The 6,621-nt window shown below is 35.1% G+C and overlaps 1 long non-coding RNA gene across 1 annotated transcript; it reads left to right on the forward strand.

Annotated features, from left to right (window-relative positions):
- The first annotated feature begins 2,826 nt into the window (after positions 1-2,826).
- On the forward strand, positions 2,827-3,914 carry LOC132041566 (uncharacterized). The gene is made up of 2 exons (XR_009411106.1): positions 2,827-2,915; positions 3,140-3,914. It is a non-coding gene; the product is annotated as an uncharacterized LOC132041566 (long non-coding RNA).
- Positions 3,915-6,621: the final 2,707 nt, after the last annotated feature.

Consider the following 6,621-nt stretch of genomic DNA (forward strand, 5'->3'; position numbering starts at 1 on the left):
AAAATGGGCTAAGCCCATTGAAATTATCCCTTCCTCTATTTTATTCTTTTATGCATTTAATTTGCCTTGTATGACTAACATTTTACTTTGTTCTCATTTTCTTAGCTTAGATAAATTCTAGTAAAATTTAGCGGGTTAGCTTTAGTAAAGGGTAGTTAGTTTAAGAAAGACTAAAATTAATTCCATAAGTTTTACTCTCTTCCTTTCATGTTAAAAATGTCTAATATTTAATTTTAGAATAATTAATTTGCAAAATGGCATGACTTTATATTTTAAGTAAAGGGAATCATATCTTGTCCTTACTATCATATACATTTCAAAATGTCACTAACACACAAATATAAAGTCAAGCATATTTTATGGATAACTTTTAAAGTTTTGAGTCAATCACGCATATTTTTAAAGTATAGTTAATAAAAGGGATAAACAAAACTCATTAGCTATTTTGATATTTTGTTTATACTCCTAAATTGCAAAATCAATTAATATCTCATCATTGAGTTCTTTCAAATATTTATTAAAATCTTTGCATAAACTCGCATTTTTCTTCCGCTTATATACAAATTATTATATTTTGCAAATCTTGTTTTAGCATTATTATACTTCCCTTTGAAGCAATAGCAACATTTATAAGCTTTATTTTAAACAGCATTTAAAATCTTTTTTATGCAAGTTACTATATTTTTACGAGCATTATCTTAAATAGCATCATTAATCTCTCATTTAAAATCTAAGCAGCTTTTATAAGTCTTATTTTAGAACAGCATTTAAACTCATCTTTTATGCAAATTATTATTTTTCTGTAAATTTTATTTTGCACGATATCATCACATTTTTCTTTAAAATCTTAGCAATATTTTTAGCCGTGTTCTTAAAATTCGAACACTACATTCGCATCTTTAGCCTTAATTAATTAACCTAAGTTTGGTCGGATAACCGTAAGTTAACGGATTCTAAAGGATGCCTAACCCCTTCCCTTTAGGATAATATAGAACCCTTACCTAGAATCACACTGATTAAGCAGACTATTAACGGAGGTTTAGTTAGCTTTACCTTAGTTAATAATTAGGTGCCCTAATTCACCTTAAAATCAATTAGGTGGCGACTCCTTAACATAAGCAATATAGGAATCTCCAATATGTTGTACTCTAATTTAACCCGGTTAAAATGGGGTATAACATGGAGCCCAAACGGAGCTCTGTGCTAGGAGTTATGCTCATTTTACTAAATGCCGTCGAATTGGTGTAAAATTAACAGGGAGCTTGCCGAGCGCGGCCCAAAGCGAGGCAAGGGCTCGCCTTGGACCATGCACAGCGAGGTAGGGGTCCAAAAGTGGGAAAAAGTCAAGAAAATTGTCTAAGTGTAAAATAGACAGGGGACCTCGCTGAGCGAGGCCTAAAGCGAGGCAGGGGCAAGCCATAGACCACACTAGGTGAGCCAGGGGGTCCAAAATGACCCATGCTATAAATTCAACACTTAACTCGAAATTTCAGTTATTAGACATTACAACTTCATTCTAAAGTCCTAAGCAACCGTTTTTCTCCTCTTCCCATCCTCCCACATCAAGGTAAGATCGTTCTAATGATTCCTAAGTAATTCCAACAATTATTCATGATTATTAACATGATTCTTCAACCAAAACATAGGATTTCCAAGGTAAATCCTTCCCAAGTGATTCAAAGTTAGAGGCTTGGTGTTCTACGTCAGAAAAGCAGTTTAGTTCGTTGGATTGGAGCGATTACAGGTATGTGAGGCTAACTATCTACGTTAGGGAATATTCATGATTCTCCCTACGCCTCATTCTTCATACTTGTCAGTAATTTGACTCAAAATACAGTTTAGCCCTAGTTTTATGATATGTTGTATTGTTATCTTCTAGGGTTGCGTTACAAAAATTCGTTCATGGTTGTCAATTTGAATATCATGAAATCAGCACGTAATATTTATAGACTTATGTATTGTTACCACATGAGTCTCAGTCTAGAAATTCAGTATGCTCAGAAACAGTCAATGTTTTCAGTTTAGTCCAGCATGTCTATTTCAGTTCAGTATTGCTCATTGTTGTTATGGTCTCAGTATTTATTAATTTACCATATGTAAACATACGTGATTTTTCCCAAGGGCACAGTACAATATTGTGTATACGTATACATGGCCGAGGCCATTGACTGACGCACTACAAGGCCGAGGCCATAGCGTGCATTTATTATTGGGCCGAGGCCCCACATATACAAACACATATAATACAGATGATTCAGAAACAGAGCAGGGAGTATTCATATCTCTACTTCCTTGCTATTACAGTTACATTTATCAGTTTCAGTTTCAGTTCTAGTATTTTATTGCTTCAGTTGCTTTATATACCAGTACAATTCAAATGTGCTGATGTCCCTTTTTATTGCTTGGGAGCCTACATCTCGCGATGCAGGCAACGACACACAGGTTGACGATTCAGCTACTTAGGAGTGTTCATATCAGCTACTTTTGTGAGCCCCAGTTTCCTTCGGGACGATATCAGTCATGCAGTTCTTACAGCTTTCTAGACAGTTACCTTTCAGTATTCATTAGAGGCTTCATAGACACAGTCCAGACAGTCAGATATTTATTATGTTAGCCTTGTTGGCAGTTGTTCAGTTGTTTTGGTTTAGCCATGTTGGCTACGTTCAAATATTTCAGATTGTCTAAGTATTTCCGCATTATGATTTCAGTCAGACATTTAGTATATCAGCATGTGTTTAGTTGTTTCCACATTCAGTTATGTTTTGAAATCACATGTTGATTCGGCCCGACCAGATTGGTTCATTGGGTCACATGTAGTCGAGCACCGGTGCCGTGTTACGTCCAGGCCCAGGTTCAGGGCGTGACACTCATAATTTCAGTAGTGAACATTGGAATGCTCTTCATCATTTGTTAAGGTATTTGAGAAGTACTATGGATTGGTGGTTGCATTTTAATAAATTTCGTACTGTTTTAAAAGGTTTTTGTGATGCAAACTGGGTAACTGACAATGATGAAGTTAGCTCCACTAGTGGCTACTTGTTTACTTTGGGTGCAGGTGTTATTTCATGAAAATCTTCCCAACAAACTTGTATAGCACGTTCTACTATGGAATCTGAGTTTATTGCTCTTGAGTTGGCAGGGCAAGAAGCTGAGTTGTTGAGAAACCTTTTAGCAGATGTGCCATTGTAGGGAAGACAAACTTCACCGGTCTCTTTACATTGTGATTCACAAGTGGCAATTGAATTGCAAAGAACTGTGTATACGATGGAAAACTGAGACATATTCGCATCAGACATGGTGCAGTTAAACAGTTGTTAAAACATGGTGTTATCTCCTTGGAATATGTAAGATATGAAAGAAATTTAGCGGATCCTTTAACCAAGGGTTTAGCAAGGTAAATGATCCTTGAAACGTCGAGGGGGATGGGGCTAAAGCCTATGGATTGAGGTAATATGGTGGATGCCTGTTTGTGGTCAAACGAAGCCATATAGGCCATCAATATACACTAAATTTCCTATCCCTGTGGCGTATAGTGGTGTTTATAAGGTTGACGATTTTATTTTTTTTGCTCTTAATGATTCCATAGTCTTAAGGTGGTCTATGAGATAGACTTGATGGAATCACTTACGTGAGTGTAAAGGTGTGGTCACCTTTTATGAAAGACTTTCATTAACCCAAGGATGTGTGCATGACCATAAAAGCACTTTTGTGAGTATCGCGGAGTTTGCATAAAATTAAGGATATAGTATATATTGTGGGCGTCTCAACTCATGTCCATTTAGTTTGAGTACTTCACTTTTTGGATATTTGTTTTGCCTCATTTCGCTACGTGTTAATTTAAATTGAAAGATATTAACACTTAAGTACATGTTCCTTCTTTTGTCCAGAAATTATTCCCATTCTTTATCTTTGCATTAGTGGGGGATTGTGAGGGTTATGTATTGCTATTCTAGTTAATTCTTTGTTGGTAATGCAAAACCAAAATTTCTTTGTGGGTTCTTTTTCTTCCTTATCTTTTCTCCTATATGAAGTGCAAATGTCCCACATAGGTGGAGAAAAGTCTTTCCTTTCTCCTTATATTGAATTGTGTGTTGTTGAGTTAGTAAATGGGCTAGAATAAGAGATGGGCCTCGCGCACATGAAAATTGGGCTCCGTAGGCAAAAGTGACGAATTTGCCCTCCCCCCCCCCCCCCCGCCCCTCCGGGCGAGATATACGTGAGGCCTAAATTAATTCTTGTTTTGCAAAATATAACCTCTGGATTAAGTGACCCATTATTCAAGAATTAATGCCAATAATTATTTTCCTTCATTTTTCGGATTAAGTGACCCATTATTCAAGAATTAATGCCAATAATTATTTTCCTCCATTGTTGTATTTATTGGCATAATTATTTTCTGAACCTTAACCAACGTTTCTGATTCTTGACTCTATTGTCATCTACCTACAAAACAAGGCAAGAAATCTCTGATTTCTTCTCTTCTACTTAAAAAAAAGTCTTCTCTTCTACTTAAAAATTAATCTTTTCTTCTGATTTCTTGGCAATAGTTTATGCAAACTCCATACTTCCAGCCACTACTGCAAGTATTTGGAAGTTATTGTGGAATCTTGGGGAGTTTATGGGGCTAAACGATCTACACCGTGGTCAGTCCGAAAATCGCTTTTAAGGCAGTGGCTTGCCACAATACAACAGTGATTTGATAAGTTGTTTTCTTGTTTTACTTGTTACTGATCTATATTGTTCCCAATTTTACTAATAACAGCTTCTCTCTTGACTACGTGAGGCCCAAATTAATTCTGGTTTTGCAAAATATAACCTCTGAATTGAGTGACCCATTATTCAAGAATTAACGCCAATAATTATTTTCCTCCATTATTCAGATTTATTGGCATAATTATTTTCTGAACCTTAACCAACGTTTCTGATTCTTGACTCTATTGTCATCTACCTATAAAACAAGGTTCAGAGATTTCTTGGAAATCTCTGATTTCTTCTCTTCTACTTAAAAATACATCTTCTCTTCTACCTAAAAATTAATCTTTTCTTCTGATTTCTTGGCAATAGTTTATGCAAACTCCATACTTCCAGCTACTACTGTAAGTGTTTGGAAGTTGTTGTGGAATCTTGGGGAGCTTACGGGGCTAAACAATTTACATCGTGGTCAGTCCGAAAATCGCTTTAAGGCAGTGGTTTGCCACAACGCAACAGTGATTTGATAAGTTGTTTTCTTGTTTTACTTGTTACTGATCTATATTGTTTCCAATTTTACTAATAACAGCTTCTCTCTTGAGCAAATGGCATTTAATTTGTAAGATGCATGCCTTGCGCCTCTACTTTTAGTCAAATATGCTAGTAAATAGTAGCTATATTGGAATAAAAGTTACTTATGATTTTGAAATGTATCCAAGTTCAGTTTTGGCACACAACTCTTTGACCGAAGTGGAGCCAAAGAATTACGAGTAAAAGTGAAAAGAATAGGAATTACAGCTTCTCTCTTGAGCAAATGGCATTTAATTTGTAAGATGCTTGCCTTCCTCCTCTGCTTTTAGTCAAATATGCTAGTAAATAGTAGCTATATTGGAATAAAAGTTACTTATGATTTTGAAATGTATCTAAGTTCAGTTTTGGCACACAACTCTTTGACCGAAGTGGAGCCAAAGATTTACGAGTAAAAGTGAAAAGAATAGGTATGACAACTTCTCTCTTGAGCAAATGACATTTAATTTGTAAGATGCTTGCCTTGCGCCTCTACTTTTTTGTCAAATATGCCAGTAAATAGTAGCTATATTGGAATAAAAGCTACTTATGATTTTGAAATGTATCTAAGTTCAGTTTTGGCACACAACTCTTTGACCGAAGTAGAGCCAAAGAATTATGAGTAAAAGTGAAAAGAATAGGTATAAAAGTGAAAAGAATAGGTATTACAGCTTCTCTCTTGAGCAAATGGCATTTTATTAGTAAGATGCTTGCCTTGCGCCTCTGCTTTTTGTCAAATATGCTAGTAAATAGTAGCAATAAGTTTTGGCACACAACTCTTTGATCGAAGTGGAGCCAAAGAATTACAAGTGAAAAGAATAGGTATCAAAATTATATATTCTATATTCTATTAGATTTGCTTAATACATAGATTTGCTTAATACAACTAATGAGCTTGAATAAAGGTCATAGCCATTTCTAGGGTAAAGAAAGGGTCATAAAAATCATAATTGTTGAACCAACGGTACTGGCACATAGCCTTTCTCCCCTTGTGCCTAGAAAAGTTGGCATGAGAAGAAAAGTCAATCGTGGGGTATTTTCAGCGGTCTTAAATTCGAGCCCTAATTATGAAAATAATTTTGTTGAGAACACTTTCTCTTTTAATAGGCTTATATGGTACAAATTTGAATTAATCCAACTTCAATGCGGATACTAGATATGTATAAAGCGGGAACTCAAAAAAAAAAAAAAAAAAAAAAAAACGAATTCATACGACCTTTAACTTGCCTATCAAATAAATCAAGTTTACATGCAAACAAACATGGAGTGTACGTGACAAAGATGGATATATTCATGATTTAAATTTGATGAGTTTGATGTTTATGATTTTAATATCGAGTTTATTATACATTTAAAATTATGGGT

Source organism: Lycium ferocissimum, unplaced genomic scaffold (assembly GCF_029784015.1).
Source record: "Lycium ferocissimum isolate CSIRO_LF1 unplaced genomic scaffold, AGI_CSIRO_Lferr_CH_V1 ctg1076, whole genome shotgun sequence".
Lineage (NCBI taxonomy): Eukaryota > Viridiplantae > Streptophyta > Magnoliopsida > Solanales > Solanaceae > Lycium > Lycium ferocissimum.